The following is a 10,336-nucleotide window of genomic DNA, read 5'->3' on the forward strand; positions in this document are numbered from 1 at the left end:
CAATAGGATTCTTTCTAAATTCATTCCTACCACTCCATATAAGATATGGAATAGTAAGAAATTGAATTTTGGTTATCTTAGACTTTGGGGATGTTCAGCCTATGTCCAACGGCAACAAACGGATAAGTTAGAGACTAGGTCTATGAGAGCTCATTTTATAAGGTATCCAAAAGAATTTTTGAGATATTATTTTTATTTTTCAGAGGATCACAATGTGATTGTGAGATGGCATACCAAATTCTTGAAAAAGAAGTTTATCCAAGATGGAGATAGTGAGAGAAAAATTCAGCTCGAAGAGAGTATCTCTGAAGAGCAACGAGCCATAGAGCCTAAGGAATCTATTCTACCTTGTAGATCCCATAGGATCACAAATTCTCTAGAAAGATACATGGGCATGCTGGAAGATGATATAGAGGAAATGTTCCTTGTGGGTGATATAGATCATATTGATGGTCCTAAAATCTATGATGAAATGATGTCAGACATTGACTCTGAAAAATGGTTAGAAGCGATGAGGTCAGAGATTGACTCAATATATACTAATTAGGTCTGGATCTTACTAGATCCACTAATAAAAATAATTTCTATTGGGTGTAAATAGATCTTTAAGAGAAAGATTGATTTAGATGGAAAGGTGGAGACCTTTAAAGTAAGGCTTATGGCTAAAGGTTATAGTCAGTATGAAGGTATTGACTATCAGGAGATCTTTTTATTAGTAGTCATGCTAAAATTCATTCAAATACTGCTTACTGTTGCAGCAGCTTATGACTATGAGATTTGGTAGATGGATATGAAAACTGTCTTTCTAAATGGATATCTTGAAGAAGATATCTATATGGAGCAACATCTGGATTTCACATCCAGTGATGAAGATCATAAGATTTGTAGGTTGTAAAGATCTATTTATGGACTAAAGCAAATGTCTCAGAGTTAGAATACTCATTTCAATGATATGATCTAATCGTTTGGTTTCATCAAGAACGAGAAGAATCGTGTATGTTTAAGAAGGTTAATGGGAGTGCTGTTACGTTCTTCGTATTGTTCATGGATGATATCCTTCTGATTGAAAATGATATCCCATGTTGACTTCTATAAAAGTATGGTTGTCCAAAGAGTTCTTCATAAAAGATCTTGAAGAAGCATCCTATATTCTGAGAATAAAGATTTATAGAGATAGACCTAAAAGGATGCTAAGTTTGTCATAGCAACTGTATATAGAGAAAGTGTTGAAGTGGTTCAGCATGAAGAATTCTAAGAGGAGTCTGCTTTTTCTTAGGCATGGAATTCATCTCTCCAAGAAAATACGCTCTAGCATACTTGAGGAGATTCGGTACATGAGCAAAATCTCTTATGCTTTAGCTATAGGGAGCCTTATGTATGCTATGCTATGTACACGATCTGATATAGCTTTTGCTGTGAGTGTCACAAGCAGATATCAGTCGAATCTAAGTAAGAAGTACTGAATTACTGTGAAGAATATTCTTAAGTACTTGAGAAGGACTCAAGATCTCTTTTTGATCTTTGAAGGAAGAGACTTGCGGATACAGGAATACACAGATGTAGACTTTATGTCTGACATTGATGATAGAAAGTCTACATTAAATTTTATATTCCTGTATGATGGTGGAGCGATTAACTGAAAGAATTTCAAGCAATCGATCATTATGGATTTTCTTATAGAGATAGAGTACATCATCGCATCAGAGGCGGCAAAAGAACAATTCTAGTTACAAAAGTTTGTTGCAAAATTGGGTGTGATGCCATTAGATATCGTTCCACTCTTCTACAACAACAATGGTGCTATAGCAGTCGCTAAAAAACTAAGGTCTCACTAGAAGTCCAAGTACATCGAGCGGTGGCTTTACTTGATTCGCGAATATCTCGAGAAGTTCATCGAGATGCAGAGCATCAACTCCACTAAGAATGTGCCTGACCCACTGACCAAGCCGCTGAGCCAACAGAAAATTGAAGCTCATCTTAAGAAGATGGGGCTTAGGTTTGTGGCCAATTGACTTTAGGTCAAGTAGGAGTTTGTTAGATATGTGCCCTAAAAGTCAGATTGGTTGACACATGTACACTTCTGGAGCACAAGTTTATAATTAAAATTTTAAATTAATAAAATTTAGATTACTTTTTCATTCATGTTATGTATACCTTAATTGTATCTATGAATCATCCGAGAAATTAACGGATAATGACACATATTCTTAAAGAGTTGAAAATTTGAGACACATATTACTAGTGGTTAATTCTTAAATTATTTTTGATCATAGGATCATCCTGAGGATGATGATTGATCCAGATAGATTGGTGTACAGATCGCTTTCTTTGGATAGATGAATCTCTAGTCTGCAATATAGGGACACTGGAGTAAGAGTGCAAGTGGTTGTTAGAGAATAACTGGTACTGAGTGTAACCAACACAAGAAGTCACTAGGATGACTATTCACTCGTCAGTGACTTACTCATAGCTACAGTAGTGTAGATAGTTTTTTGATCTAAGGTGCCTCGATTGCTTATAGTGGGGTTGCTATAGTTTGACTATACAATCACTTGATTGTCTAGCCATTCAGAACCTTACAATATATGTTGGCTATAGTAGATCCATTGTAGAAATAGGTGTGCATCAATATGGGATCTGTCGATCCTGATAGACAGAGAGAGGTCTTAAACGGTTCATGAAATTGAGTCTTAAAATCCATAGCCATGGTGGTCAATGATGAAAAAGAATTTCTATAAGGTTTCACGTGGACTCGAGTCAATTGAATTTGGCATATGATGAATGAAAGGGTTTGATGAGTTATTCTTAATCTGCATCCTGTCAGGACTCACGATAGAAGAATCAGACTATACGATAACTGCATCTAGAGGTTCAATACTTTTATTTTATTGGATTATCACTACATACTACTAGATATCACTGGTGGATTGTGAGACTTATCGAACGTCATCTTAATGATTGATAATTCTTGAAGGATAGAATTAGAATTATTCTGATCCATTGAAAAGAGTTTCGATGATATTATGATAGGGATCATAGTATATCTCATTATCAGATAGAATAAAATCAATAGGATCACACACAAAAGAGATTCTTATCTAATTAGGTGGCTGATTAAGGATTATGAATCGTTGATGGGTAAAATCATCAATTTGATTGATGATTAACCCTACACAAAAATTATAATAATATAATTTGCTAATGATTAGTAAATTATTGGAGGATTACTTAGTAATTAGATTATTAATTGGCTTAATTTGATTGAGTAGTAAAGTTTGGATCAAGTCTAATTGAATGTGATTCACTTTGAATTGAATTGGTTTTAGCCCGATTGCAAGGGAGATTAGTTCCTGATTTGATCAAGACTTGAAATCAATTAAATCCTAATTTGATTAGAATTTGATTAAGGAAATTAGGTGTCTAATTGGATTGGATTTACTTATTTATTTGGGTCTCACCAAATATGATTTAGTTAGGGATCAAATAAGGAAACTTAGAGTCCAGATAAGAATGCACCCTTTCTCCCTTGCACCACACTATTCTGGATGCTGACTTTTCTTCATGCTCAAATTGTTTTTGTGTAAAGTTTTCTTATGCCAAACATTGTTTCTCACCCCCTCTCAATGCCCAAGTGGATATGGATGGAGGTTAGTTCAAGTTTGAATTCAAATTTGATTTGAATTCAAGTTGGAATCTAATCTCATCTTGATTTGATTTCTTATTAGATATGGACGATCCCTATCCACTTTTAGGCGACAAGCATAAATGGATTTCTATTTTTGGCATGATCCATGAAGATTTTTCATGATGAGAAAGTGTTTTTCACCAAGTATCTGAGAGGAAAAATTAAAGCATGCATAAAAGGTTGTTGGCAACTCCTTTGGCTGATAGAAAACCCTAGGGTTCTACGGTTTGGGTGTTTGGGGTTTTTAGAAGAGAGAAAAGAGAAAAAAATTGTTTTCTCCCCTTCCCATCTTCTACCTTCTCTTCTTCCTCCTAAAACATCTTTTTTCATCTCTGGAGGAGTCCGAGAGATTCGAAGAAGGTGATGGATCAGCTATCAGGAGTGGAAGTTTGCAAGGGAGCTAGCACCCCCGATGACTTCGACAACCTCTGATTGGGCAAAGAACCTCGTGCGGGTATCTGTGGAGGTCAGATGCATGTACGGCTCGATGAGGATCTCATTAGATTATCTGGATCATCAATCATGGTGGATTGCTACTTGCACAAAGGTATTGAGATCTGATCTCAATTTAGTACCTGTTGGTGCAAAAATTCGCCTACGCCGGAGAAGTTGGTGTCGAGGGAGTCGCGGTCGCCGTCGGGACCTGCAAAAGAAGTCTAAATCGGAGGTGGGGTTGCTCCGGCAAGACCCTCCGACGCTCAAGTCAGTTCTCTGCCTCAACAAGAATGGAGTGCTCGAACGAAAATTTTAGCAGAGTTTTTAGGTAAGAAATGAGAGCTTAGAGAATAACATATCTGGGGTCCCCCTTTTATAGGCGGAGGGAGCAATAGACTGATAGCGATGTTTGTAACCGTCTGGCAGTGGGCTGCCCATGGTCAGGAGGAGTTTGTTGCGAAGAGTAGTGGAGTGGAATCATGGCTATCACCGGGACATGCCACGTGGAGTCTGTCGCGGGGAGTGGAGTGGCATCCGTTGTCGTGACTTGCCAGAGGATGGAGGAATTGCGTGGTATCCGTCGCAGGAAGTGGAGCAGGATCGTAGCCATTATTGTGGTCTGCCAGGGAGTGATGGAGCCATGCAGAATCCATCGCAGGAAGTGGAGCAGAGTCATGGCTGTTACTGCGGCCCGCCAGGGAGTGATGGAGCCACGCGGAATCCATCGCAGGAAGTGGAGCAGAGTCGTGGCCATTGCTGTGGCCTGCTAGAGGGTCCAGGCCTGTCGACCGAAGTTCGGTTGAAGTACGATCTCCATAAAAATGCTGTGGCCTGCTAGAGGGTCCAGGCCTGTCGGTCGAAGTCCGGCTGGAGTATCTAGTGGAGAGAGGTGGCTAGTTACCCGTCTGAGAGGAGCTCGGAGTCCGGCTCTCGTAGGAGTCTGGACGAAGTCTTCCTTCAGTCAAAGTCAAGGACGAGGTCCGGCTCCCGTGGGAGTCCGGACGGAGTCTTCCCGCAGTTGGAGTCAGAGACAAGATCTGGCTCCCGTAGGAGTTCGGGCGAAGTCTACCTGCAATCAAAGTCAGGGGCGAAGTCCGACTCCCTTAGGAGTCCGGACGAAGTTTACCAGCAGTTGAGGTCGGGGATGGAGCCCGGCTCTCGTAGGAGTCCGGGCGAAGCTTTCCAGCAGTTGAGGTCGGGGATGAAGTTCGGATGGAGTCTTCCTGCGGTCGGAGTCGGAGACGAGATCTGGATCCCGTAGGAGTCCGGGTGAAGTCTACCTGCAATTAAAGTTGGGGGCGAAGTCTGGCTCCCATAGGAGTCTGGATGAAGTCTACCTGCAATTGGAGTCGTGGGCAGAGTCTGACTCCCGTAGGAGTCCGAACGAAGTCTGCCTGCAGCCGGAGTCGGGGACGAGGTCCGGCTCCCATAGGAGTCCGGGCAGAGTCTACCTGCAATTGGAGTTGGGGGCGAAGTCTGTCTCCCGTAGGAGTCCGGATGAAGTCTACCTGCAATTGGAGTCATGGACGGAGTCTGGCTCCCATAGGAGTCCGGACGAAGTCTGCCTACAGCCGGAGTCGGGGACGAGGTCCGGCTCCTGTAGGAGTCCGGGCAGAGTCTTACTGCGACCAGAGTTGGGGATGAGGTCCGGCTCTCGTAGGAGTCCGGGCGGAGTCTTCCTGCAGCTGGAGTTGGGGACGAGGTCCGACTCCCGTAGGAGTCCAGGCAGAGTCTACTTGCAATTGGAGTTGGGGGCGAAGTCCGGCTCCCGTAGGAGTTCTGACGAAGTCTACCTGCAATTGGAGTCATGGGCGGAGTCCGGCTCCCGTACGAGTCCGGATGAAGTCTGCCTGCAGCCGGAGTCGGGGATGAGGTCCGGCTCCCGTAGGAGTCTGGGCAGAGTCTTACTGCGATCAGAGTTGGAGACGAGGTTCGGCTCCCGTAAGAGTCCGGGCGGAGTCTTCCTACAGCCAAAGTTGGGGACGAGGTCCGGCTCCCGTAGGAGTCCGGGCAGAGTCTACCTGCAATTGGAGTTATGGGCGGAGTCCGGCTCCTGTAGGAGTCCGGACGAAGTCTGCCTGCAGCCGGAGTTGGGGACGAGGTCCGGCTCCCGTAGGAGTCTGGGCGAAGTCTAGAAGATGGTCGATCATCATGGAAATTTGGCTGGAGTCCGTCCATCGCGAAGAATCCGATCGACGCTGGTGGGGGCTTATCCGTCAACAAAACTTGGGAGTGTTGCGGGGGCTCGGCTGCCCGGGAGGTTTGAAGAGATGTCGTCAGAGGTCGGAAGTCGGTTGGATCCCTGGAGGGTCACTCCTGTCACGAACTTTGGCTGGAGAATATTTTATACCCAACACCAGTCCCCCTACTTTCGAGTTTGAATTTCGAATGAAGGAAGTACAGAGAAATTTTTGCAGTCGAAGTTGTCCCCTTGAATCCTGTGCACGATCGCCCCCAGATATTTTGGCATTAAATGCACATGTGCTGGAGTCTTTTCGAATCATGGCGATTCGAAGGGACCTTTTAGAATTTTTGCTGGTACGTTGGCCCAAGTACGGTGCAGTAATGGCTCTGTCAGCCGTCAGCCGCTTTTAGCCGCCTACCGTGGTGAGTGGGACACGTGGCGAGCGCTGGTCGGCCTGGGGGGATTCGCGATCATTATGGCACCGGATCCCAGGGTCTATTTAAACCCGCCCTTCCGCCTTTAGAGGCCTCATCCCATCTGAAAGTTTCGTTGGTGTCTGCCTTCTCTTCGAAAGCTCTGACCCCCTTTGGCGTCCGCCTTGGCCCCCAGCGTTCTTCGAGTCATCCCTGTCCTCGCCCCTCTGCATCCTTCAGAGCGATCTAGGTTAGTCCCAAAACCTTCATTTTTCTTCTTGCCATTTAGGGGCCTTTTCTCCTCCATTTTTCTTCTGCCGCGTTCTCCTGGTTTGGTCCTCCGCAAACCTTTCGCCCCTTGTCCCGCCTGATTTCTCTAGGATCTTTAGGGCCTTTATTTGAAATATCTTCCGGCACCTCCACCTCTAGTGGTTTCAGGAGTTCGTCCGTGTCAGCCCCCCAGGACCCCCACACTGTAGACGAACCCACATCTGGGGCTGGGCCTCGCCCGATTTTTGCGCCGGGTGCCATTCCCTGTTCTCTGACTCTGGATGAACTCCTTCTGATAAGGGTTCAGTATGGAGTTCCTCTGGAGTACGATCTGGAGCTCTCCGATCCCGTCGATCGGGCTAGCACCCCCCCGTCTGGCCGCTTCTGCCTGTATCAGGAGGCCTTCCGTGCTGGACTCCGGCTTCCGCTTCCGCCTTTCGTTGTCGCCCTCTTCCGTTTCTTAGATATTTCTTTAGCTTCAGTGGCGCCGAATTCCTTTAGGTTTTTGATAGGGTTTCTCTCCCTTTGCCACGTAGTCGAAGTTCAGCCATCCCTCTCTTTGTTTAGGCATTTCTACACCTTCAAGCATCATCCCTCGACAAAGGACTGGTGGTATTTCTCTCCCCAGTTTGGCAAGAAGGGGTTACTGAAAGGTGCTCCCTCTTCAATCCACAACTGGAAGGGGAAGTACCTCTTCGTCCACTGTCCGACTTTGAGGCTGGACTTGCCCCCTTGGGGCTTTCTGAGGGACTCTGTCCGTTGGGCTCCCAGCTTGGGGGAGGACGACCTTCAAGCCGCCCGAAAGCTTCTTGGCTATTCCGCTCCTTCCCTTCCCAACCTTCTGAAGGAGCAGTTTTTGTTCAACATCGGCCTGAGTCCCCTGGATCCTGCGAGCATCCCATCTTTCCTTTCCTCTTTTTCTTCTTTTTTTTTTTTTTTGCACGCTACTTCTTCTTTTTTTACCCCGTCACTAATTTTTCTTCTTCTTCTTTTTTTTTTTTCAGGGATGGACGTCGAGGCAGCACGGATGCTCGCCAGGGGTCTCAAGGCCCACAAAAGAAAAGGTGCCGTAGCCTCCGGATCGGCGAAGAAGGCTAGAACGGAGGAGACGAGCTCGGCCGCGCCTGCCCAGGCGGCCTTCGCAGTCGAAGTTCCTTCGGACGCCGAACCTCCGACTCCCCGGGCTTCTTCCAGGAGTCCCCCCACTGAGGATCCCGTTCCGGGGGTCCATTCCGTGGAGGCGCCCGGGGTCGAGAGGGGAGGAGAAGAAAGTCGGTGGCTTGCAGGGAGAGCAGCCGTCGGGCCACCATCGAAGAGTCCCACGGTTCTGAAGAAGAGCCCGGGGAGAATCCCTTCAATGACAGGGACTTGATAAAGTGGTTGATTGACGGCTGTATCCTGCCCGAGGTCATCGAGAGGATCGATCGTGCCGATCCCGAACAACGGGTTTGGGACTCCCTTAGGTCCTTTCTCGAGGTAAACAGATTCACCTCGCTCCTTCTTTTTGCACCTTTGTTTAATTAATTCTCCAACTCTTATTCTGACCTCCTGGTCGCCCTTGCAGATTGGGCACCAGCTCGTCGCCAACATAGAGGCGACGAATCGGGCGAGAAGGGATGCCATCCAGGCGGAGGAGCATCATCGGACCGAAGTCGCCCGCCTCCAAGAAAAAGTTGCTGAGGTAGCCAACCTCCAAGAGGCCCTGGAGAAAGAGAAGCAGGCCCTGGAGCAAGAGAAGCAAACCTCGGAGGAGACGGCGAGGAAGGCGGAGGCCGAGGTCGCCAATTTGGTGGAGCAGATCCTGGTCCTGGTCTCGGAGGCCAGGGTTCTGGCGGTGGAGGAGTTCAAGGCCTCTGTGGAGATGAGAGACCTGAACGTCAAGTTCGGCCAAGAGGCCTTCATTAAGGGATTCGAGCTCTGCCAGGAGAAGGTGGTTCAGAGATTTTTCGAGCTCGATCTCAGCTTCTTGGGCGAGGCGTCTGAAGATGAAGCCGGTCCCTCTCCCACTGCTACCGCCACCGCAGCTCCTCTTCCGGGGACACCGAGCTCCCTAGCCCCTACTTCAGAGGTCTGAGACCTCTGACCTTGTATTCTTCTTTTACTGTAAATTTTTTTTCCCCTCTTGTCCTTAAGAAATATTCAATCAATAAAGTTGAATTTCTCCCTATGGAGGGCCTCTCCACTCTCCCTTCCTCCTCCTTTTTTATTTTTCTTTCTGTAATGGGATGCGTCTTGACACTTTTATCTCTCGATGGCAGTGTCTTGCCGTAGCGCTTCTCCTACAATGGGAGATCCCACTGAAGTCCACGATCCAGCGTCTGAAGAAGAAAGTTCATCATTTGATGAAGAGGTCGAAGAAGATGGATGGCGAACTCCGTGGGTTGAGGGAGAGCCATTCTGAAGCCACCACGGAGGCCACCCACTTTCGAAATCTCCACGTGAAGGAGATCATGGAGTACAGTCAGAGGAAGGCGAACTTCGAGAAGGAGCTCGAGGAGCACAAGAAGCGCGCCAGCGATCGGTCTTGGGCTCAAGCTGCCAAGATCAGTTCTCTCAGAGTGGAGCTGTCAGCTGCACAGGAGAGGATTAGCCAGTTGGAAGGAAGTTCATCCTGGCTCTTGACTCGGGCCGACAGCGATCGGGAATGGTCGAAGAAGGTCTCCGACCTCCAGCAATAGCTCCAGGATGCCGAGACGAGCTACGATGCGTATCGGGCTAGCTGGCGCAAGCAGGTGGATGAATACAAGGGGAGGCTCAGGATGGCGACTGATGAGGTCGCCCACCTCCAGAGGCAGCTAGCTGGAGGGGCTCAGCTTGCTCCCGCTCTGGATTCCAGTGAACTCCAATCCTTGAGAAGAACCATAGAGGAACTATCTGTCGCGCTTGGAGAGGGAAAGGTCGAGCTGCAGCAATTGAAGATCCAGCTGGTATGCGAGCAGCAGGCCATCAAGGACGCGGAGGTGGAATCTGAGGTCCTGAGAAAAAGGCATCGAGAGGCGAAGAACGAAAGCCAGCGATTTCATCGAAGATACATGTAGATATTAATGAGAGAGAGGGAATTGGAAGTAGAAGTCAAAAGTTTAAGGTGCTCCCTGATGAGGGTCGAAGCCGAAAGTTCGAGGTCGGAGGAAGCCGGGCCCCCTTAGGGCTCTTTTTGTCCTTTGTTCCTCTAAGTGTCCTCTTTTGTCGCTTGTCTGTTTGTCATCGTCGTTGTCGCTGTCATTGTTGATTTTGTCATTTTGTTTTTTTTTTTCTTTCTTCGGGCTCCTAGGCTCTGTAACACATATTTTGCCAATGAAATGACAAGTCTTTGCTATCTTACCCGTATGTCGCGTTGAACTGTCGTGT

Source organism: Elaeis guineensis, chromosome 12 (assembly GCF_000442705.2).
Source record: "Elaeis guineensis isolate ETL-2024a chromosome 12, EG11, whole genome shotgun sequence".
NCBI lineage: Eukaryota > Viridiplantae > Streptophyta > Magnoliopsida > Arecales > Arecaceae > Elaeis > Elaeis guineensis.